This window comes from Chrysemys picta, chromosome 23 (genome assembly GCF_011386835.1).
Source record: "Chrysemys picta bellii isolate R12L10 chromosome 23, ASM1138683v2, whole genome shotgun sequence".
Lineage (NCBI taxonomy): Eukaryota > Metazoa > Chordata > Testudines > Emydidae > Chrysemys > Chrysemys picta.
The window spans coordinates 3770695-3795364 of record NC_088813.1 but is presented as its reverse complement, the minus strand read 5'-3'; the positions used below and the strand labels follow the sequence as shown (position 1 = coordinate 3795364).

The 24670-nt window shown below is 50.3% G+C and overlaps 2 long non-coding RNA genes across 2 annotated transcripts; both read left to right on the top strand.

Moving 5' to 3' along the window:
• Positions 1–15318: 15318 nt before the first annotated feature.
• LOC135977274 (uncharacterized) lies at positions 15319–17313 on the top strand. The gene is made up of 2 exons (XR_010594682.1): positions 15319–15473; positions 16644–17313. It is a non-coding gene; the product is annotated as an uncharacterized LOC135977274 (long non-coding RNA).
• Positions 17314–23075: 5762 nt separating this feature from the next.
• Positions 23076–24130, top strand: LOC135977266 (uncharacterized). Its single transcript, XR_010594678.1, has 3 exons — positions 23076–23257; positions 23680–23785; positions 23995–24130. It is a non-coding gene; the product is annotated as an uncharacterized LOC135977266 (long non-coding RNA).
• The last annotated feature ends 540 nt before the right edge of the window (positions 24131–24670 follow it).

The window sequence follows — 24670 nt, the reverse complement described above, 5'->3', positions numbered from 1 at the left end:
TCTGGGTCTAACTAAATTGGTTCAAAACCCCACATTTTGTTAAACAATTTCAAGTGAGTGTGTGGAGCTCAGCATGCAAACGGGATAAGAAGCTGACTCTTTTTTGCTGGACTTGCCCACTCAATACCACAGTCCAACTCAAAGAACCAGATACACAGTTTCCTTTGTGGATAGTAACTAGGCTGGGTAGCTCTGATCTGTATTTGTGTGCACACAATCACTGAGTGCTTGTTTACATACATTCAGCAGCCGGCTAATAGATGGTTTTGCATATTGCTGCCTCGCCCTAGTTGGCAGGATCATATCCAGTTCTGTGCTTTCCCTTTAAAAACCATAAATCATGCTTCAAAACAAAATCACCTTAAAGGAATTAATTGAGCACAGATGCTGTTGTGCCAGAAATCACACCAACTCTTGAGGCTGATAGGTACTCAAGGCATGTCAGCCCAACTTCAGATGCATGTTTGTCCCTGTGCAATAGCACCACCTGATGGAACAGCTTCAAAACCCTGGTGGCACGCATGCAGAAGGCCCTGAGATTTACCCAGAGCAGGTAAAGAGTGTAAAGCAGTGTCAGAACTGAATTGAGAGGCAGTTGCTAAAAGCAGAGGGTGGGGCAGAAGCCCACTAGATTGTGGTGTAATTATCAGAGAGGAACAGGAAATGGAGAGAAAAGCAACTTGCACAGAGCAAGAAATACAGGGAAAGAAAGCAGAATGGAACTATGTGCAATGAACAAGAAAAGAGACCTTGGATTATACCCATGCAAGAAAGTGTGGCCTGTGACCTCCATTGCTTTGTAATTGCAGGGTGAGGAAATATGACTCAGCAAAATATTTTATTTCTGGTGAATTCAAACAACAAACTATCTCTATGCACCTAAGAAGGGGAGATCAGGAACAAGCAAACAGCAGAGTCAGGTATATGGTGCTTTTTTAAAAAATAATAAGAACATTAATACTGTGCCCATCTCTATTATCCAGCATTTGTACATAAAGACAGACAGGCATAAAATTCACAGCGAAACCCAAGAGATGAGTCCAAAGAGTGTAAATTGGCATAACTCCACTGATTTGCATAGGTCTATGCTCAGAGATTATAAGGCCAGAAGAAACGATTATGATCATCTAGCCAGACCTCCTGTAGGCCATGGGACTTCCCTGAATTAACTCCTGTTTGAATTAGAGCAGATCTTTTAGAAAAATATCCAATCTTGATTTTAAAATTGCCAGTGGTGAAGAATCCATCTGGGTATGTGGTTCCAATAGTAATTACCCTCGCTATTAAACTGTGCCTTATTTTCAGTCTGATTTTGTCTAGCTTCAGCTTCCAGCCATCAGATTGCATTATAGCTTTCTCTGTTACACAGAAAAGCCCATTATCAATTGTTTCTTCTCCACGTAGGTACTTACAGACTGATCAAGTCATCCCTTAACCTTCTCTTTAAGTTAGATTCAAGAAGCTCAATCTGTTTATCACTATAAAGGCAGGTTTTCCAGTCCTTTAATCCTTGCTGTGGCTCTTCTTGGAACCCTCTCCAATTTACCAATATCCTTCTTAAATTGTGGGCACCAGAACTGGACGCAGCAGCGGTTGCACCAGTGCCAAATACAGAGGTAAAATAACCTCTCTACTGCTACTCAAGTTTCCCCTGTTTGTACATCCAAGAATCATATTACTCCTTTTGGCCACAGCAACACACTGGGAGCTCATGTTCAGCTGATTATCCACCACAACTTTCTAATCTGTTTCAGAGTCCCTGCTTCCTAGGATAGAGTCCCCCATCCTGTAAGTATGCCCTGTGTCCCTTGTTCCAACGTATAATTTTATATTTGGTTTGTTTGCTTGTGCCCATCTTACAGAGCATTTGGATTGCTTGTTATCAGTGACCAGTCCTCTTCATTATTTACCACGGTTCCAATTTTTGGGCCATCTGAAAATTTTATCAGTGATGATTACATTTTTTCTTTCTAGTATAGGGACAAGAACCAATAGAAATACACCCACTCAGTGATGATTCCCTGTTTCCAATTACATTTTGAGAGCCAGTTTTTAATCCATTCAATGTGTACCATGTTAATTTCATATCATTCTAGTTTTTTAATCAAAATGCCTTGTGGTACCAAATTAAATGTCTCACAGAAGTCTAAAAATATGACATCAATGCTATTACCTTTGTCAACCAAACTCGTAATCCCACCCAAAAAAGATATCTAGTTAGTATGGTGATTTACACAAGCCGAGGAACAGTCCATAGGGGCTGATTTTCTGCTGCCTTGCACCTCGTGTCTCCATTTTCATCTTTACCGAGGCAGTGTAAATGGTCGATCTGATTGGGTAGTGGTTTATACTCATTTTGCCCAACCTCTGCATTTTAACAGCTGAAGGACAAGGACAAATTGCCTTGAACATTCCCCCTAGCACAAGGCCTATGCCTCAAAGTGCCCTCTGTGATTTCTTGGTCACTCTTAGGGCTAGATCCACCTTGGCTTAAGCTCACATACAGCTGGCAATTTGCCTTCACTGGACTTTCTGCTTACACCTCTTATCTCACAGCTGGGTGAGTTCTCATTACCACTGACTTCTCAAGAAAAGCAAACTTGCTGTGTGGCTTGGGAGATTGCATTGTCATTGGCATGCAATTACCCTTCATGCTTTGCACACACTATATAAATACTCTCAAGTCAGAAAGAAGATAAAACAGGAATGTGTTGTTTTTCATGTTCTATCAAGGCAGCGAAAGAAACTCAGCCGTGATCCTGGGCGTGTTCAAAAGGCTCATAGATAAAATGGCAGGCCAAATGGCATACAAGTCAAACCCACATGACTGAAGGGGGACTCTTGACCAGATTCCTAACTTGAGTGGATGTGTCTCACTGGTAGCTTGGACCTTGTATCCCATGGAGATTAAATATTTTCAGCTGAACTTCCCTAGGGTCTTGTGAATTTGACCTAAAAATGGCTGCACAATTCAGATCTGGAATCAAACTTTCTCAAAGTCTGTGGCAATTTGGGTTGGACTCATCTCTGCTTTGGCTGTATTTCTGTGATGTTCCTCAGAAGTAAGCACCACCTCTTGCTGGTATTAGCCCTTGTTGACTTTTTCCTTCCTGGACATGCTACTTTCCTCTTTAATAGGTTTCAGTCATCCAATCAGGGAGCAGACTCAATACCATATGCCTTAAGTGACCAGTCACATGCCATGAAGAACAAATGGTCAAACAGAACAGTCTGCAAAGTTCCCAGAGATTGAACAGGTTTTCCCCAAACTATTTGGCGAGTATTTGTAAATAACAAACAGATTTGCAGGAATCAGGGCTGCTCTCTAAATGACCAGTGGACAGAAAACAGGGCTGGATTTGCAACAAACGAAAAGAAATGTCACTTGCCTTTGAAAATGTAACCCAAGTATAACTAACACTGTCGTGTCTGCCTGAGTCTACAGGTGGCCACCAGCAGTGGAATAGGCAGTAGCCACCAGAGCTGGTAAAGGAGCCAGTTGGCCCCACACCCACCACATCAGACCAGGTCCTTGCAGCTCTGGAAGCTGGATATCTTGCTAGACCTTGTTGGATAAGTTCCCTCTTGACTGGCTCTGCCACCTGGGCTCCATTCCTTTCCCACGACCTTTTGCATGGGTCAGACTGGGAAAAAATGGCAGTGCTAACTCTCCAAACTGCCCACCCACTCATTCCTCAGAACCAAGTGTCACTCCATTAGACTGTACAGATCTTCAGGTTATGATCATCCCTCTGCTTTCTATGGATCTGATCAGCAGTGACGTGATTAACAATGGTGACATTTCAGTAATCACCACTGGGCATGTCAGTAACATTCCGTTGGCAGGAACGGGACAATACATCCCTCTCAAAGCTGCTGATTCCGGCTTTCTGCAGACTCAGGCACACTGTAGCATTATACCTGGGTCATATTTTACAGGTTCCCTTTGCAGCCATTTTCCTTTTTTAAAAAACAATGAAAGCTAAGACTCTGGAAAACAACATGGCAGCCACCATCAAAAAGAAGAGAGGTCCTGCTTCACGGACCTAGCATACCTGGGCCCAAATATGATCGGTTTTAGTCACTGTTGGGATGAGGACACCACTGACATCTAATGTCTGTTACAGAGTCACACACCAGGGAGAAAGGAAGTAAATATTAAACCCAGCCCCTCTTCTGGTGGAGGCTGTGGGAGTCTTTGGTTCCCTTCACCAGAACTAGGGCTTGAGAATGAAGAAAGAAATTGCATAGGCCAGGAAGGGACTCCAGGTGGGCAGAGAGCCCTGTTTTCAGGGCAGGGCAGCGCTCCTCCGAAATGATGATCCTATCCTGCATTAACAGTGGCTTTTCCCCACTGGTTCTCAGGGATCATGGGCATTGAGCAGCGAACGAGCACAAACCCCCTTGGCATGAACAGTGAAACTCGACAGTGACAAACAGCACAATCTGTGTGGGGATTATGGTTTATGGGGGTGATTTAATAATGCATCGGACAAGCCACCTGGAGGGAGTCTAGTGGTGTCTAGTAGTTAGTGCTTGAGGCTGGGACTCCGACTTCAGGTTCTATTTCAGATGCTGCCACTGACTTGATGTGTGGGCTTGGGCCAGTCACTTAACTGCTTCATGCCTCAGTTTCCCTATTGGTAACGTGGGGATAATAATCCTCAGTGGCTTCCCATGGTGTCTAGGTGTATGATTTGTCTGATTTAACTAATGTCTGACAGTGCAGTGAGTGACAGGAGCTCTAACAGTGCAGAGAACAGTTATTATTATAAATGACCTGGCAGTTATTCTGTGGGTACTTTGTGCCTAGAAACATTGCCAGGCCATTCCCTGCATTGGCCAGTCTCCTGCTTGTAGTAACTACAGGCCCACAGAGATGCTGCCCCCTAAGTTCAGAGCCCCAGCAGTGCTAGCAGCTGGGGTAATGAGTAGCACCATCATTTAGTTTAATTCTTCATTGAAAAGTTGCCCTGGGACTAGGGTGACCAGATGTCCCGATTTTATAGGGACAGTCCCGATTTTTGGGTCTTTTTCTTATATAGGCTCCTATTACCTCTCACCCCCGTCCCGATTTTTCACATTTGCTGTCTGGTCACCCTACCTGGAACTGGGGGATACTGAAGAGGGAACAATTCCTTTAGAGCTGGGGATTATGGAAATGAACCTTGGCTAAAGGGACGAAAGGCTTGCGGAGGTGAGTGCAGTTCTCATACAGTCTGAGTCAGGAGATTGATTTGAATGTGAGTGTTATTAAACCTGCCTCTGGATAGATTTGGCCTGCTCAGCAGAGCCCATCCCTGCATGCACAAGAGGAGGAAGAGGAAGGAACCGTTCAAACCCCATGTCTCCTCGACTCTCTTTACTGAGTAATGGGGAGATGCATACTGGGGATCCAACTCATAAAAGAACTCCCTTGGGCACAGGTGCTGGAACTAGGGGTGCTGGAGGTGCCGCAGCACCCGTGGCTTGAAGTGGTTTCCATCACACGCAGGGTTTACAGTTTGGCTCAATGGCTCCCAGCACCCCCACTACAGAAATTGTTCCAGCGCCCCTGCTGTTGGAGAAAGGCGCACAGACTGTGGCAGTGCAGTGAACATGGGAAATGCAGGAACAATCACTAGTTATTTCTGATTAATTATTTTATCCCCCTTCTCTTGCAAAAATGGTTTATTCAGGCTTGAGCTGCAGTGGCAACAACGCTGCCGGTTGTACAGGGCCAGCACCCTAATATCTAACCCGCACCACAGTGATGTTCTGTTTGGGAGACTGGGCTATAAAGGGCTAGGCATCAGCAGGAAACATATGTATTCTGCAGGACAAATTTATCGCAGGTCTCATGGTGTTTTTTGTTTTTCTTGAAGCCCCTGCTCCCAGAGTCAGGTGATTCTGGATGAATCTCATCTCAGCTGTTAATGAAAGGAAGCTGGGAGCTATCACTGAGTTGCTATCCCAGCGTGCGCCCTGAAGGCTGCACGTGGCAATGCAGCTGCTCTCCCTCAGTTTCCCCACAATTATCTTCAGCCTATTCCAGCAGTAGAGATGACTGGTCCTTCTGGCTAAGCTACTTTAAAGCAGTCAACCCTTTCTGGGGTAATAGAAACACTTAGTCCAAGTCCAACAAATGCACCAAACAAAAGAATTCTCACTCCAGCTGGGCTCAGCCTTCAGCACCCTTCTGATCTATAGCACCCCCAGCATCTATAGCCTATCTTCCTGCTTAGCGACTGGTCCCCTGGCTCTTCTCTGATCAGCCCTCCAACCCAGGTCTATACTCCCCCTCTGATCAACCCTCCAACTCAGGTCTATGCTCCTCCTATAGGCTCCAGCGGGCCAGTCCCCAGTCCAAGAGGGGATCCACCCCCCACACAGGTGCAGGTCTCTGTTCTCGTTCCCATACAACCCCCAGTTGCTGGGTTTTCCTCCTGTCCAATCCAGCACTCAGCACAGGTGTAGCAGAGCAGAGCTAGCCGAACCCAGGGCTGCTCTTTAACCCCTTCCTGTCTGCGGTGGGGTTCGTCTGCCCCATCACAGAGCCTTGCCGGTTGTGGAGAAAAGCATGAACATGTGACTTCCAAAGGCTCCATCAGGACAAGGATCCAAATCATATGAATGTTAAAATCTCATGATTTTGGGAGGCCTGGGGTTGGCAAAACCATTGTTCAGAGGTCTGTTGAGTCAGTGAAGGAGCTATTGCAAACAGCTTCCTGTTCCTCTGACAGACAGGTTCATAGCATGTGCATGTGCATGGTTGTGGTGTGTGTGTGTGTGCGCCTGTGCATGTATGTGTGTGCACGTTTGCCTACTGCCACGCAAAGTAAAATATGAACCATTTTTAAATGTCTTTGTCACGGGGACTGCTACTCATAACTGGAGCGCCTACTTCTGACCGCGTCTGGAGATTAGCTTTGCCAGCCTGACATCCTCTTCTCATGGTTCCTTGGCCCGTTGTCTTACTCTCCCATTCTGCAGCCCCCCCCTTACTCCTCAGGAGATGCTGCACCTCGTCTCTGTGGCTTAGCCCTTCAGCCAAGTCACCAGACTCCTCCCCTTGTGGGGTACTATCCCAGCCCTCAGCACCATCCCCGGCAGTCCAGGCTGAGCCATTCCCTCCGTGCTTAAAACAAATGGACACGGACAGTCTTCAAGTTCCCTGCCCAGATTGTGCCACTCAGTGAGTGGCCAGGAGGGGAATCCGGGCCCACCCTCTACTCTGGGTTCCAGTCCAAGGCCCTATCACCAGCAGCGAAGGGCTGGACAACCACAAACCTTCCTGCCACTCCCCTGGACTACGTCCCATCTTGCCTATCCCAGGCTTGCATTCTCTACCATCTAGCCAACCCCCTTTTCTCTGCAGAAAAGATACTACTTGATCGTTGGTCACGGGAGGCTCATGCACACCAATGTGGGGTGCACCCTGTGCACAGGGAGAAGGAGTGGCCGCTTAGCACGATGATCAGCTGGAAATGCCAGCCCTTGTCCTGGGGAATCTGACCCTGTATCCCTGTATGTGCAGCATAATCCCAGTGAGGTTCTGTTGGTGCTGGGCTGCCTCACACAGCGTCCTCCATTCCTGGCAGCTGCGCTAACACCTAGGGGGAGAGAGAGGAGTCCCCTTCCTTATGCCTGGTAATGATGGTAACCCCCTCGTTGCCACGTAAGCACCTCCGCGCAGTGTACATGCGCATGGACAAGTCATTTGGGGGCGTCAGGAGCGTGAGAGGGCACTTGTAGTACCCAGCTGAGGATCTCAAAGAGCTTTGGAAACATAAATGAGTTCCGCCTCATAAACCTCCTCATGTAACACGTGGGAAACTGGGGCCCGGAGAAGCACTGGAACAGAGCTGCCCATAGAACACTGTGACTGCTTTGGCCGCAGAGGCAGCGTACTTATGCCGACACTCCCATCTTTACTATGGCCTTGCTTCTCCCACCCTCATTTATCGGCTTATCCAGCAGTTGTGTCAGAATCCTAGACTGTCTTTGTAACTAAGTTACTTAGATGATCCCCATAACCATAACAACAGAGCATCTCACAAGCTGTAATGTATTTAGCCTCGCCGCCCTATGCAGTAGGGCAGTGCTGTCACCCCCTTTGCACAGCTGTAAGTGACTAAATCAAGGTCCCACAGGAAGACTGTGGTGGACTAGGGAATCGAACTGAGCATTCCTGGGTCCTAGGTGAATGTCCAAACCTTCTGTGAGTGCTTTGCTGTGGGGACTGGACTTCTAACCTGTACAACACCCAGCACAATGGGGCCTTGCTCCCTGGAGAGCAGTAACACTAGTAGCATTGTAAATGTATTACAATGGCGTTCTAACCCCAGCCTGTCCCCCTCCCCCTCGGCAGACAGCACCTCCACAAAACAGAGGGGTGTTATGTCTGGATTCAGGGGGAGAAGGAAAGCACAGACTCCAGCAAAGAAGAAGACAGCAAGCCAAGCAGCGTGTTAGGTTACTCCCCATATGATCGATGTGGCATGCTGGTGGCTCTCAGACACTCCCCGGTAGCCCCAGGTGAAGCAGCCCGAAAGAATCTCTGTCCCCCTCCCCCCACTGTAGTGACATAGAAATAAGTTTGTTTACTTGCCATGTTTAATTCTTGCTTCCCTTGAGTTTCCTGGTTGTTCAGACTGTTCCTTGTTTATCTTTCCAGACAATCTCCATTGCCTTTGTTTGGCTTCCAGAAAATCAGTGTTCGAGCTGGGCAGGAGGAAGAGATAAGCCAATGGCTTCCTCTCCGAGATCATTAGCCTGGCGAGTCGGGAGAAGGCAAACAGCAGTGCAAGAGTTCATGTTCTTGCCACTGGGCTGCAGTCTGACACCATCTTGCTTTTTCTCATGGAGGCCACTGAACGTGCTCTGTGCCTCCATGACGTTCTGTCCTGAGCTAAATCCGGCATGTTACAAGGTAGGATGTCAGTGAGGGACAGGTGTCTGTTGACACTGTATGGCCATTGTGTTTTAGGTATTCCGATATATCGCTTTCATTGGGTCAAAGTTGAAGATAATTCTCATAGGAAGTCAGTAGGCATTCGGCGCAGATGGCCATGCCATCACAGAGAGCGTCGGGTGACCGTTTGAGAGAGCGGGACTTGTTATGTTAGAAAATGGATCTCTTCATTTGACTTGAATTTCTGCCATTTGATTTAATCTTTCAGAGATGCTTGGTAGTGAGGGGTATGTTTCAGTCTCACAGGGCAGATTGCTGACCACCAACGCATTATATAGCCTTGGCTTCATCTCTCTATGGATCAGGATGTTCAATTTGCAAAAGATGTTCTTAATGGGGAGCCCCATTACTGACAATGCTTTTGCAGTGTGGCCTTCAAGTTGTTTCTCATTGCCACCCATGTAATCAACAAAAAAGCCAAGGTGGGTGAAATTATTGACAATCTCAACTGGGTGGTCGCTCACTAATAGGCTAGAGCCCCTGGCATATTCATGTTCAACCAGAAGAATTTTGGTTTTACCCCAGTTAATTTTCAGGGTGACTTTTGCCACTGAGTTTCCCAGGGCTTTAAGAGCCACAACTAGCTCGTCCATTGGTTCCACAACTAGTGCTATGTCATTAGCAAAGTCAGTGTTGGTGAGGTTCTTATCATCAAGGCAGATGTGTAAAATGCATTTAATTAGTGTCTCATCAAGCATGCAGTCTATGATGGCATTGAAGAGTTCTGGGGCAGCAAAACTTCCTTGTTGAATGCCCGACCTAATTTAGAAGACCGCGGTTCTTTTCCCATTTGCAAGAATGCAGCTTGAGGAGTCATCATATAGGAGCTGGACCATTCTACAGGGAGGCTGGTGAGTTTCGAGATCAGCCACATGCTGCCTTTAATTTGTACCCATCTTTAATTTGTACCCATCTATAATGTCCCCTCTCTAAGGCAAACCATCTCTCCTCAGAATCTGGCTGTAGTCTAGGACCTTCCTTAGTTGAGAAATGCCCCCTCTCACCCCCATGCCAGCCTGCAAGCAGCAGAGGTGCCTGGATTCAGAAGGGCTTCTCAGCTTTGGGATTTACAACCCTCTCCCCTCCTGCATCTCTATGTGTGACATAACCTGGGCCAGCTCACCTCTCAGGCATGCTGCAAAGCCCAGATGGGGAGGCAGCCCTTTGAGGAGAGCTGAGGTAGTTGTGGGAGGGGCTGGTTTGTGGGTAGGTGAGGTGCGGGGGCGTTGTTTTGTGGCTCTGGGGTAGGGAGATACGCAATGTGGTTTTGATGTTCTAATTATTTGTGTGCCAGGCTTTTAATTGTCGCCCCAGGCCTAATGCTTTTCATAAGGTGTTCGTTAGTGCGGTGTTTAAATCCAAATAAATAATCATTTTCATTGCCCTCCTTGGACCCCTACTGTCTCTGGTGTGTGAAAAAATGTATCAGACAGAGAGACAGGCCCCTATCCGAGGGACACTGTGGTGTCTGAAGGCAAGACTTTGACTTGCCTGGTAGCCCAAAGGAGAGAAATAATGATAGAATTTAACATCGGATATTGAATGTGATACTTTGTAACATAAAAGCAAAATCACGGCAAAATTATCATCTTAATTGTATTAATGCTGCCAATTAGAGACACAGCTCGTGTTGCGCAGCAGGAGAGTTCCAGGATGGAAGGGAAGATAAATGATCTGCAAACTCCTCGTTTTGTCTTTGTAAATTATCACCCCCAGGTATTTAATAGAGTCGCTAGCCCTGATCACTGAGCACTGTTCTGAGAGTGCATTAAGGAAGAGCCCACAGACCTGCTCTGTTTTGTCCAAAGTAGCTGAAGTTGTTGCATTGCCCAGAGTTGAATTGGAAAGGAGAATTGGGGTCTAAATCACATATCATCAGCACACAGCAAAACAGAACTGAGCGAGTTTGTAAACCTGATACACTGCAGCTTGCTAGGCCTGATCCAGCTCCCATTAGTGCCATCACAATGAGAGAATTAGGCCGCTGGCATGCTGTGATCATGTGATCAGAATCCTTTCCTTCTTACCACCTTGTGCTTCCCCACCTGTTGTCTCTCATCTTATCCTTAGATTGGAAGGTCTTTGGGGAGGGACTGTCTCTTTGTTCTATGTCTATATAGCACCTAGCGCAATGGGGGTGGGGTAACTAAGTCTCCTGCAATACAAATCACAGAAGGACCATGCTGACTTCAGTCGGAGCTGGACTTGGCCCTCTGAGCTATAAACAAGGAGGTTTCATCATCAATTATGATGATGAAAAAGGGATGCGTTTTGAGACGACCTTGGTCAGTTCCTTGAGGTAGTGAAAAGCAGGAAGAGGTATTGTTATTTGTGACTATTGAGTGGACTGAAGAAGCCTAGAAAAAAGTAATCCAGATTATAGATTCTCCAAAATTCTCTGTCTTCAGAACATTCAGGAGGGATCGTTCAATATCGGAGGAAAAGTACTTGATGCTTCAGGACCTCCAGACACAAAAGGTTCTTCACTGGCAATAAAGTATGTGGAGAAAATTCTCAATATCATGGTTCATGCCTAGCATTTCATTTGGCTTTTCCATGAACATCATTGAGATGTTTAGATTAAAGATTAAATATTCTGACTATTGCAAATGAGTTGAATCAAACACCTGCTCCAAACAGGCCTGGACTCCAAGGTGTTTGCCATCTGGACTCCAATGTAGGGACAAATGTTGAGGATTTGACCATGTCCACTTTGAATCTTTCCTCCTAAGTCGATTCCTTTTGCTCATCTCTTCTAATGCACTTCTAATCTATTGTTGTCTTTTTAGTAGTGAGGTGCCCAGAATGGAATGTAGTGCCCCAGGTAATGCTAAACGCAAGCCAAGGAAACAGAGCTGTCCTAGTCTTGTGTTGCCTTGCAGACGTGCAAAACCATGGTTGTGTTGGGTTCGTAAAACCTCCTTCACTGGGATTTAGCTTGGAAAGCAGGGCTGGTTCTGATCCAGGTCCTTGTATACAAATCTGCAAGATTCACACAGAAAGGGGGGAATTCAGGATAAATAGTTCTAGTATGGGCTCCTATCTAACAAGAATCCCCTTTCGAATTCACAGTGTTCCATTACCAACCCCCACTTGGCTCCTGGCTCTGCAGATATGGGCTCCAAAGTCAATGAAGAGCAGAGCTGAGTGTGTCACTCAGCAGTTCCATAGTTAGATTCACCTCGCCTAGCTTAGCCTAGAGAGGTTGTGTGGTCCTGTGGCTAGAGTACTAGATTATGAATTGGGGGAGCTGGGTACTCCACCCACTGCTGACCTATTTTGTGACCCCAGGCATATCACTTCCTCTCTCTCTGGTCCCGCTCTCCCATCTACCTTGTCAATTTAGATTTTAAACTCTTTGGGGCAGGTACCGTCTCTCATTACATGTGCAGTTCCTGGTACACCTCTACCTCAATATAACGCTGTCCTCGGGAGCCAAAAAAATCTTACCGCGTTATAGGTGAAACCGCGTTATATCGAACTTGCTTTGATCTACCGGAGTGCGCAGCCCCGCCCACCCGGAGCACTGCTTTATCGCATTATATCCGAATTCATGTTATATCGGGTCGCGTTATATCGGGGTAGAGGTGTATAATGGGTCTCTGATCTTGGTTGGGGCCTCTAGGCACAACTACAATCATAATAAAGTAATAATAAAACCCAGTTTAGAAACCTATTCAATCATTGCCAAGGAAGGAGCAGTGACCTACAGAAGAACTCTGAAGGGGAATCCTAGAAAGGAAGGGGATGATCCGCTTAATTGGGAGGTTACAACCTCCAATGGGCTTGCGCTCTTTTCAGCAAGGCTGCAAAGTGAGCTGTGAACTCTGGCAGCGACCCCTCCGCGTGGAGCCGTCGCACTGGTGAAGAAAAGGCGGCTGTGTAAACAGGCAAGAAGAGGAAGCAATATTAAGTCAAAATAAATGCCCATGAAATTCTTTCCATTGTAATTCACTGAATACAAGAGCTGAGATGCTGAGGCCATGAATTCCAGAGCAGGGGCAGCAGGAACAGGGGTGGCTAGGAAGGGGAAAAAATATTGTAAAACATAATGATCAAACAGTCAGGGAGGGCAAGGACCATTAAAACATCAAAAGTCCTGGCAATTGTTTTGGATGAGAATGTTTTCAAAAGTATTTGTTTATGTTGGATGGGAGCGTTGGCTTTGAACAATGGGTGAACTTTTGCAAAGCAGGGAAAATCCACTCCACTCGTTACCATCAGGTCTCTTTCTTTTCTTTGTGTTAAATAGTATAAAACAGGAGAAAGCTTGGAAAATCCATAGGCATCTTATGGCATAACTGTCCTCTCTGGGGCTTCGTGCATCCCCTTTGGAAACATCTGGTGCTGGCCACTGTCAGAGACAGAAGACTGGACTGGATGGACATCTGGTGTAATCCACTCCTATATATTCATGGTGACGTGTTATTTATAATAGTCCTGCATCTCTGATTTAAGATGCAGATACAGTGGCCTCTTGCTACGGAATCAGTGTCCAGGTATGATTTGTTCCCATGGACTCAGGTACCATTTCTTTCAGCTACAGTCAGCATGCAGACAGCATGGGAGCAAAGAGTAGGGCATTAGTCCCAGCTGATCCCACACTCTGAACATTTCAGTGTCTCCAATCCCTAGTTTTGTGGTAATTTTACCATGCTGAGGCATGTGTGGCACATACTTTTGTATCTTCCATTATCATGAACTGATGTGACTTCACGATAAAATATGTAGGGTGAGGAGTGCAGGGCTTAGTGGATTTGGGGGCTGGTAGGGAGAAGATCTTTAAGAATAGCCTGAACATTGTATGAGTTTTGGGTTCCTGATATGGGGATTGTCGTATGGAACTTATTACTTACAAGTTATGTGTGCTTTCTGGTAGCCCCTACAGGCCTTAAACAAGATTGGACCCCATTGTTCTGGGCGCTGTACAAACACATAGTGAGAAACAGTCCCTTCCCCAAAAAGTTTGCAATCAAAGTAGACAAGACAGTGAAAGGACACATATTATTCCCCCTTCACAGATGGTGAACTGTGGCATGGAGACATTAAGTGACTTGAGAAGGGTTACCCCAGGAGTCTGTGGCAGAGCCAGGAATTGAAGCCAAAGCCCCCGAGCCCCAGATCTGTGCCTTAGCCACAAAACCAGTCTCTCTGGACACACGTTCTGTAGCAACTGTTGTCAGGGACAGATCCCCAGTTCACCGAAGAATTTTGCCTGGACAGTTTTCTCAAATGCTGGCAACTCTGACCCCAGTAGTAGATGGGGAAATCCGCCTCATCTGGCTCTGTACACACCCTAGCAGGGGAATCTGGAGTGCAGCACTCAGCTCCCTGCGCTGAGAATCAAAGAGCCTCGGTGAACACAGCTGCAAACAAAGACATGAAAGAGACCTGAGTCTGTAACATCTCTGTCCTTATGGGAGGCACAAATAAGAGGGTGACCCACAAAGTGGTTCTTGCCCCTTGGGCCGGTCCTGCCCTCCCTGCCTGGGCATCTGGGCCTACTCCTTGATCAGTGCAAGAGGGAGGGAGACCATCTCAATGGCCTGACATGGCTTCTGTATTAGGCCCGTAGACAGGATCCGTATAGTGGGGGAGGCTGGGCAGAGCGAGCTTTGAACATAGTGTAGGGTTACCATATTTTGTGCCTCCAAATGGAGGACACTCCACGGCCCCGCCCCCGGCCCCGCCCACACCCCCCGCCCAACCCCGCCCCCCAAAGTCTCCGCCCCCTCCCCTGCTTCCCGCGAATATTTGATTCGCGGGAAGCCTGAAGCAGGTAAGGGGGGTGTGGGGGGAGGAGGCGCGGCCCAGGCTGGCCCCCCGGCGTTTCCAGCCTGGGTCAGCTCGGGCCCTGGGGTGCCGGCCCCGGCCGACCACCCCCGGCCCGCCCAGCACTGCCGGCCCCCGGCGGCCCGGCGCACCCCCCCGGCTCCCGGCCCCCCGCGGGCCCGGCTCCCCGCCGGCCCAGCTGACCGGCTCCCCGCCGGCCCGGCTCCCCGCCGGCCCGGCTCCCGGCGGACCCAGCTCTCCGCCGGCCCGGCTGACCGGCTCCCCGTGGGCCGGCTGACCTCCCGATTTTCCCGGACATGCCCGGCTTTTGGGGATTTCCCCCCGGACGGGGATTTGAGCCCCCAAAAGCCGGACATGTCCGGGAAAATCCGGACGTATGGTAACCCTACGGGTGGGGGTGTGGGGTCTGGGAGGGATTAGGGTACAGGAGGGGATTCCGACCTGGGGCAGGGGGTTGGGGTGCCGGGTGTGAGGTCTGGGAGGAAATTTGGGTGTGGGAGGGGGTTCCAACCTGGGGCAGGGTTTCTGGGTGCGAGCTCCAGCCAGGCGGCACTTACCTCAGCCAGCTCCTGGTCAATGGCACACGGGTGCTAATGCAGGCTCCTGACCCCTGGTCTCCCTCCGCTGGCAGGCTCTGAGCAAGGCCTGCGCCGAGAACATGGATGACGAGCTCTCGATCCTGCTGACAGCACCCCCCAGCACAGACAAACTCCAGCACATCTTGGAGGTGAGCAGAATGGGGAGGGGCAGCAGGGGTTTTACCTTAGCCCTGGGGACTCCTAGAAAGAAGAGACTGGAAAATCCATGTTTCTATTGGATCCTTCCGAGTATGCATTCGTGATATAAACTCACTGGGTGACCTTGGGGTAACTCACTTCCCCCTTACGGCATCAGTCTTCTCCACTATCAAATCTACACTGGGGAAGAAGGACAGAAGCCCCGACAATCACCTTCACCTCTGGGTGTCTGGTCCTGGGAGACGAAACCAACTGGACTATCTGCCCCATCTCCTAAACTGCCCTGTCTTTCCCTCCTAGGGCCTGGTCCTTAGTGCTCAACCTGGCCCCTTCCCAGCTTGTCCCTGACCTTTAAAGGACTCTCCAAGCCCCTCCCATGCCTGCTTCCCTTGGGGTCTCTCTCCTGGCTGAGCACAGGCTGCCCTTCTATCTCTCAGCAGGCCTGGGTCCTAATCACAGGCTGCGTCTTGTCACGTGACCCCCACACTTATTCCCTTCACCCTAGGGAGCTGCATCACCTGGGCCAGGTGCAGTTGAGCTCCAACCCCTTTCCTGGCCATCTCACCCTGGGACAGGTTGAAACTGGAAACCTGTGGGTAACAGTAACTGGTTGCTCGCAAAGGTGCTGAAGACACAATGGAAGAGGAAATCCTTTGGCCTGGATTGAAATTATTCCGACTGAAAGTGAATGAGAGAAAATAGGTCCAGAGTTCTCTTCCTAGCAGCAGAAAATGTAGCGATTGATAGAGGTTCAGGTCAGAAAGGACCATTATGTGCATCTAGTCGCCCCTCCTGTATAACTCAGGGCCTAGAATGTGACCAAGTGGTTCCTTCAGCCAACCATAGCATGGGACTGAGCCAGAGCACGTCTTTTGGAACGACATCCACATGCAGGAGAGCCAGCTGGCTACCAGAAAATCTCTCTTCTGCAGTGACGTGGGGTTAAGGGACACGGGGGAAAAGACATGGAGGCTGTGACTAAACTTAGAGCAGCAAGGCCAGGAAAACCAGGGTTAGGTCCCAGGCCTGGCTATCAGATCTACTGTTTTCTATTCCTGGCTTTGGGACCATGAGCGAGTCTCTGCACCGCTGGGTGCCTCGGTTTCCCCAGCTATCAAATGGAGCTAATCAAGGTTTTGTTTGTTCTCCCCATTTTACAGGGTGGGAAACCGAGACACAGTTGGGACCTGTCTACACTACAGGTCTGTCGTGCGTTTGTAATCTGCTGACCCCCACATGTTGTTCAGAGCCTATGGACAACACAGCTCCTAAAGGTACGTTTGTTCTGTGCTTATCCCCTATGTACCAGCAGGGCTGGACAGCATTTCTCACTGTGATGTGGGGAGCAGGTCCTGGGTACTAAGGGTCTGAAGAAGCTCTCAAGGACTAATTTTTTAAAATAATTGTTATCAATGAATTGGGAGAAAACATACAATCACTGCGGATAAGATTGGGGGGTGACAAAATACAGGCAGAGTGGTAATTCCTGATGGGGAGAGGGCAGTGATACAGAGCGATCTGGCTCATTCGGCCAGCTGGACCCATTCAAAGAAAACAAGTTTGAGCAGAGCCCAATGCAAGGTCCTATGCGTGGCAACAAGGCACGCCGGCCACACCTCCAGAATGGGGATGTGTATCCAGGAAAGCAGTGACTCTGAAAAGGATTTAGGGGCCAGAGTGGAGAAGCCACTCAACATGAGCTCCCAGTGTGATGCTGTGGTGAACAGGGCTAAAGCCATCATTAGACGAAGGAGCAGAGCCGTGAGTAGGATAGGGAGGTGACACAGCAGCAGTGAGACTGCTATTGGAATACTGCCTCCAGTCTTGGTGTCCTCCTTTGAAAAAGATGGTCCTAGAAATTGGAGCTGGGGCAGCAAAGAGCCACCAAATGTTCTGAGGGCTGGAGAAAAATGCCTTCTAGTGAGCTATTGAAAGAGCTCAACCTGTTTAGCTTATCAAAAGAAGATTGAAGGGGACTTCATTGAAGTGTTGATGTGCCTTAATGGAGAGAAAATACTGGGGATTAAAGGGCTCTCTAGTCTAGCAGAGAAAGGCAGAACAAGACCCAATGGCTGGAAGGTGAAAAGAGACAAATTCCTATGACAAATAAGGCACAAATATTCAACAGCGAGGATGATTGAACACAGGAAGAAGCTACCAAGGAAAGTGGTGGATTCTCCATCTCTTGATGTCATTAATAAAGACTAGATGCCTTTCCGGAATGTGTTTGCCCCAAAAGTAGCTATTGTGATAGACAGGAGGCCTGTGATATGCAGGGGGTCAGATTAGATGCTCTAACTGTCTCTTCTGGCCATAAAGTCTACTCATTTCTGAGAAACCGAGTGTAGCATTGGGAGCAGCTTGTGATGTTTTACTATCTAGCCGGCTTGCTTCCTAGCATGAACACTCATTGAGCGGGGTGATCCCCAGAGAGTAGCTCAAACCTCCAAAGTGTCTGCCCTGTGGCAGGACATTAACACTGCAGGGGAGGGGTGGGTGTGGCAGTGACATCACAAAGGCCTTTTGCAGGACCTCGGCCTATTGGCCAAAGGTGCAGGGGAGGTGGTGACCTCACAGAGGGATGCTGACATCAGCCAGGCAGGACAGGGGCGCAGGGCCAAGGAAACCTCAGAGACCCCTGTGGCTTTGCTTCAGCAAGTCTCCTCTCGAGATCTCTCTTTGAGGTCTGAGAGAGTATTTGGGTTCATGTATGTGAGCACCAGGAGGAACCTCTTTTGAGTTTTCTCCTTTCTTTTTCCTGATTTCATTAGAAATTTGACGTCCCTGTTTAGAAGGTAAGAGCCTCCGAGAGGTTTGGAACCTGTTCAGTCTGCTGCATCTGGCGCCAGCTGAATTTTAGGCATGGAAAACACTAGCTTAAGGTGGCCAAATTTTATTCCCCACCTGGGATTTTGTCCCTTAGAATCTCTGGGGACATTAAGGTTTGTCCTTTTTCTTTTACCTTTTCCTCTATCCCTCCCTCCTTTCTTTTCATCTCTTACTTCTTTTGTCCTTTCCCTGTTCCCCTCCCACCACCAGGAGGGGTGTGTGTGTGTCATGGGGGTTGCTCTACAACTCCCATTGTGGGAGGTCCACCGAAAAATGTGGGGCTGAAATAGTGCTCAGACAGTGATCCCCAGCGGTGACCTGGGCCATCCTTTGGGCTCTCTGGTGAGAACCCTCATCCTCCCGCCCCTCGGTCTCTACCCTGATTGGCTGAGCAGGGGGTTATTGACAGGGAGGAGACTCAGGTCCCTGTTGTTTTCTTTTAAGACCAAGTAAATAGTCATAACCAGTCATATGTTCGACAAATTTTGCTGCGTCTCTGCAGTTCATTATTTTCTCTAACATTCCAGTTCTCCTAAAATACTTGCTGAATAATTACTATGAACTCTTGCTGGTCTGGAACTCACTTGAGAGCACTTTATTCAGGTCATTCAATGTCTGAAATTCAAGATCCGATGGTTAGTTTGAAAATCAGGGCTCTTGGGTCCTATGCCCAACTCTGCCACGGACTGGCTGTGTGACCTAAGACAAGTCAATTCTCCTTTCTCAGCCTCAGCTTCTCCCTCTTTCAAGTAGGGATAACAATCCGCCCTATCTACCTCCCGGCAGGTGGAGAATGGGGATCTATTGGAGAGTGTCACTAGGAGCAGTGCATAAGATGAGGTGTCCTATCATGTTTACTCAGATCAGATTAGGACATAATAGAATGGCTGAAATAGTCTATTTTATTTGTATTTTATTATGTTGCAATTGTTAAAAGCAGCACCTACTTAGCTCAGACTGAAACATCTTATCTAATTTTTGAGATCTAAGTGTCTCCTCTTTGTGTAGCTCAAACCTCCAAAGTGTCTGCCCTGTGGCAGGACATTAACACTGCAGGGGAGGAGTGGGTGTGGCAGTGACATCACAAAGGCCTTTTGCAGGAACTCAGCCTATTGGTCAAAGGTGCTGGGGAGGTGGTGACCTCACAGAGAGATGCTGACATCAGCCAGGCAGGACACGGGCGCAGGGCCAGGGAAACCTCAGAGTCCCCTGTAGCTTTGCTTCAGCAAGTCTCCTTCTCGAGGTCTCTCTTTGAGGACTGAGAGAGTATTTAGGTTCATGTACATGAGCGCCAGGAGGAACCTCTTTTGAGTTTTCTCTTTTCTTTTTCCTGATTTTACTAGAAAACAGACGTCCCTGTTTAGAAGGTAAGAGCCTCCGAGAGGTTTGGAACCTGTTCAGTCTGATGCATCTGGCTCCAGCTGAATTCTAGGCATGGAAAACACTAGCTTAAGGTGGTCGAATTTTATTCCTCACCTGGGATTTTGTCCCTTAGAATCACTGGGGACATTAGGGTTTGTTCTTTTTGTTTTACCTTTTCCTCCATCCCTTCCTCCTTTCTCTTCATCTCTTACGTCTTCTGTCCTTTCCTCTGTTCCCCTCCCACCACCAGGAGGACTCTGTGTGTGTGTCGTGGGGGGTGCTCTGCAGTGGGAACAGGGACAATTCTCCAACTTTGGGCAGTCGAGAGCCTGGGTGAGATAAGGGGCGTTAAAGCCCTTTGTGAAGGAGAAAGGGGAGTTTCACGGTGTTGAGCACCAAGGAATTCTAAACTTTGCTAAAACATCTAGTCTGCAGAAACCAGAAATGGTTGGGGCCACATTGTAACCATTGTCTTTTTTAAGCCCATTGAGGGATGTGAGTCCCACCCTTTTAGGTATCTGGGGTGCTGGGAGAAGAGAAGAGGTGCCTGTCTCCATTTTATGGCCTCAACAAACTAAGTGCTGTGCCCCAGTTCTCGTCAGAGATCCCTGAAAAAGAACGTCTTCCCATCCATTAACATACCTGGAAAGATACTGGAACCCCTTATTAAACAATCAGTTTGTCAGCACCTACAGGACAATTTGGTTCTTAGGACTAGTGAGCATGGACTTGTCAAGAACAAATCATTCCAAACCAATCCTAGCTCCTTCTTTGGCAGGGTTACGGGCCTAGTGAAGTAAACAGTAGATGTGATCCATCTTGGTGTTAATAAGGACATTCTCACAAACAAACTAGGGAGATGTGGTCTAGATGCAATTAGTATAATATGTGTGCACAGATGGTTGCAAGCCCGTACTCCAACAGCCCAGAACCAAACACTCCTTCTCCTGGGCAGTGCGCTCCGACCTCTAATGGTCAGATGCTGCTTAGCACTGTCAGAGCAGCTTTTGCTGGGGGATTCTCCCAGCACTTTCCAATAGTGGGAAAGTATGAAATCCCCATTTGACTGCTGGGGACAGAGCCTAGAGCGGGGAGGAACTTACCCAAAGTCCCACAGGTCAATAGGAAACCAGCAATGGAACCCAGGAGTCCTGACTCCCAGTTCCCTGCTCCAATCACTCCAGCGGAGCACACTCCCTCTCAAAGCAGGGGGACCGGACATGAGGGCCTGGTTGTAATTGCCAGCTGTGGGAGGGAGTGTGCAGCAGTGGTTAGTGAAGGGGCCTGGAAATAAGGACTGCTGGGTCCCATCCCTGGCTCTGACACTTGGTGTGACCCTGAGCCAGTAGCTTCCCCGCCCCAGGCCTGGTTCTCATCAGTGGGGTTGGGGTCGCACCCCTACAGACCAGGGGGGTTGGGAGGCTCCAGGAAGGTGTGTAAAGTGCCGGGATGTCAGGATCCCGGAGGCGCTGTCACCCCCGCACTAAGCCAGTGTTCTGCACCCCTGGCTGCTGGCCGAGTTTCTCTGTCCCTTGGCAATAAGACAGACTCTTGTTTTCACAGCCAGTCGATCGCCCAGTGCTATCACATTGCCTGCTGGCTGGGCAGGGTAACTCCTCAGGTCACCACCACCCTCTCCAGCCTGCCTTGGCTTTGGGGAGTGAGGAGAAGGGCGAAGGATGACACTGAACATCCTCCATCCATCGCTCCGTCAGCAGAGCAAGTGAGTAGCATTAGGGTTCCCCGTTGGTGTCCCCTGTCTGTCTGGGGAGAGGCAGAAAGAGGGGGAAAGAATCTCTCCCAAAGGAGATTGGATTTGCAAACCGCCCCCAGGAGCCCCTCGCTCTCAGACCGGGGAGGGGCTTCTCCAGAGCCGTCTCCAGTGTGTTTGGAAAGGTCCCAGCAATGGGGCTCCCAGCCCTTCCCTTGTGGGAGACCGTTCCCCAGGCTGAGCGTCTCTGAGCTGGGCCAGACCCTGTGAGCTGCTGAGCATGGAAATCAATGGGAAAGGCAGGGGTCCTGGCCTTGCTCTGCCTCGGGACTTTGACGTGGGGAATGGTTTCCCAGGAGAAGTCCGGACTCCTGGGTTCTGTTCCTTCTCTAGCCTGGCGGGGAGTGTGGCCTGGGACGGCAGGAGGGAGCTGCTTGTCCAAAGTGACTGAATCCAGTGATGGAAAAGGAGGAGACTCCCCGGGCATTGCAGCCCCAGGGGTGACGAGGGGGAATGCTGGGAGCAGATCATGCAATGAACTCCTGCCAGTGCGTGTAGATTGCATTACGTGCACCCCTGTGGGGGACAAGAGCTGCTCTGGCTGGGGCAGGGATGGGGAGGGACCAAACAGGCTGGTTAGTGAGAGGCTGCCTTGACCCCAGACTCACGCCCGCTCCCCGCTCGGTTCCAGGATGGCCAGGCTCCTGAGGATGTTCAGGAAGAAGGCTCTGCAGGTGGCCCCAGAGCCTGAGGGAAGCAGCTGCCATCTTCCCCAGGAGCAGAGCGGCTCCTCCGTCCCCACTGGCGGGGAAGGAGCTCCCGGCCAGGCCAGGAGGTGGAAGTGCCCAGCCTTCTGGCGGGGAAAACCCGCTCCCAGGGCAGGCACCGAGGTGGGAGAGGCCAGGCCGAAATGGAGCTGGGCCAGGATGCGGCTGGGCAGGCAGGACCCAGAGCAGGAGGGGAGCCGGACTGGGTGACTCTGGGGCTTGTTGTGTGGGAAGCACCAGCCCCAGGAGCCCAGCCCTGATTCCCAGCAGGAGGCATCGCCCTGCCCGGTCAGTGAGGACCTTCCAGCCTCCCCAGGGCAGGAGGTGGAGGATCCCTGTCCCACCACCAGCAGCTCGGCCCGCTCCCCATGGGACAGCAGCAGTGCCTGGGACTCGGGCAGCAGCGAGGCCGATGGGCGCCTCTGCTTTGTTCCAGGTGAGGAGTCAGGCTGGGCTCAGGGAGAGGTGAGGGCGGGGCTGTGAACTCCCTGGGCCCAGGCCCTCGATCAGTGCTATGGGGGCGGGTCCCCAGCCCAGGGGTCAGGCCTGAGCCATATGAACCCCACTGACACTAGATGCTGCCACTTTGGTCCTTGGTGCTCCAGTTGGGGGGAGGCACCTCTCAGGGAGTCCAGGACAGTCTGGAGGGGTCTCTTTGCTATGGGCTCCTGAAGGAGTTGGGGGCTGAAGGCATCACTGAGAGGGGGGAGTGTGGGGCCCGATCTGCCCTGGGTCCCGGTCGTGGGAAGGGGACACATTGCCCCACCGTGCCCCTGTCCTTCCCCCGAGTGGCAGCAGGCATCACCCTGTCCCCTTCTCTCCCTGGTGCAGGGACAGCCAGGGACTCAGGGGACAAGGAGGAGAAATTCGGAGAGTGGTCACTATTGGGCAGGAATCGGAGGAGCGGGGGGTAGGTGGGGGGATCCTGCTGGCTGTGTGGGGCCCTGGCTGTGTAATCTCCTCACTGGGAAGTGTCAGTGAGGCCCGAATCTCACACGCTCCTTTGTCTCCTTTGGGTCTCACAGGAGCTCATTGAGGAGCTGCCTGATAACTCTCCACCCGGCGCCGTCCTCGCTAACTCCCTGATTGCTGTGGGCAACCTCAGGTACCGAGACCCTCCGGCCCGGTTCCCCTAACCCCAGTGCTGCTCAGGCGCAGGGCTGGGAGTCACTGCCCCTCCCACTCCCAGGTCACCGCCCAAGGGTGGCTCCTCTGGCAGAGGTGCGGGGAAGGGTCACTCTCTCCTGGCTGGGCTGTTCTTTTCACTCCAGTAACATTGCAACGGCTTTGGGGAGAGGCTCACTCCCAGGATCAGATACAGGAGGGGCAGCAGGGTCCAGGGAACAGGGGCTATTCCTGCCCTGCCACTGTCTGTCTGAGAAACCTTGGCCTTGTCGTTCCCTGGCTCGGTGCCTCAGTTTCCATTCTCGCCAGCCTGTGCCTATTTCCCTGCAGTTTCACCTGCGTGTTGGTGCCAGTCCCATCCCCGCACTGCACAGTCTAATACCGGCTCCTCTCTCTTGCCAGCACCATGACACCTGCCGTGGAGCCAGAGCTGGAGACCCACCTCCTCCGAGCTGCCCTGCACGCCGTCTTCACCCTGGGCATGGAGAAGGACACCACCCAAGTGCAGGTAGATCATGCTAAAGTCATGGATTGAAGAGCCAGCTGTCATCCTGCCATGAGTCCTTGCTAATTGCCTGCAGTGGGATGTGAATGAGAGAGGCCAGGATATGTGTTTGGGGGTCTCACCAGTGTTTCCCAGAGACCCCACTTCCCATCCTGTGGCAGGTGTAGCCCCACTTTCCCTAACTCTGACCCATGGCTCTCCCTTGCTTTCAGGATCTGCCTAGGGTCTTGCCAGACCTCCTGGACGCCATGCTGGGGAACCTGCTGGCAGAGTCCCCAGACACCGACAGGCTCCAGTACATCTTGGAGGTGAGCCCGATGAGAGAGGTGGGGACAATTTTACCTTCACTCTTAGATCCATTTTCCAGTCTGTCCTCCTAGCCGGGCCCCAAGTGGGCATCCTTGGTCAGGGCAGTCAGTGCAATGCCTCCTTTCCCGACAGCACATTAACTACTGGATCGTGTCCACGGTGCCGCGAGAGAGAGCCAGGGCCGTTAAGAGCAGCACGGCCCTGCTCAGATTCACCATCACCCTCCCTGAGTTTGACGTAAGTGACCTCTGACCCCAGCTTCCTGACTCCAGGCGTAGGTGATCTGGCTCCGACGGGCTGTAGGATCTGCTGCTGCAGGGGCTGTGGGTTAGGAGTGTTCCTCTTGGGGAGGCAGAGTCAGAGCAGAGAGTGAGCCTGGCTTGAGTCAAGTTCTTCTTGTCCTAGTTAAGTGGTGACTCTGGGCTTTTAAGGGGACTGTGCTCCAGGTTCATGCCTCCCTGTCATCCTGGAGCAGCTGGGGAAGCAAGTCCTCATGGAGGGCCCTGCAGAGGGGCTGAGGGGAAGGAGAGTCCTGGCCCGGGGGGGACTGGGAGCTGACAGGAAAATGCTGATGGAGTC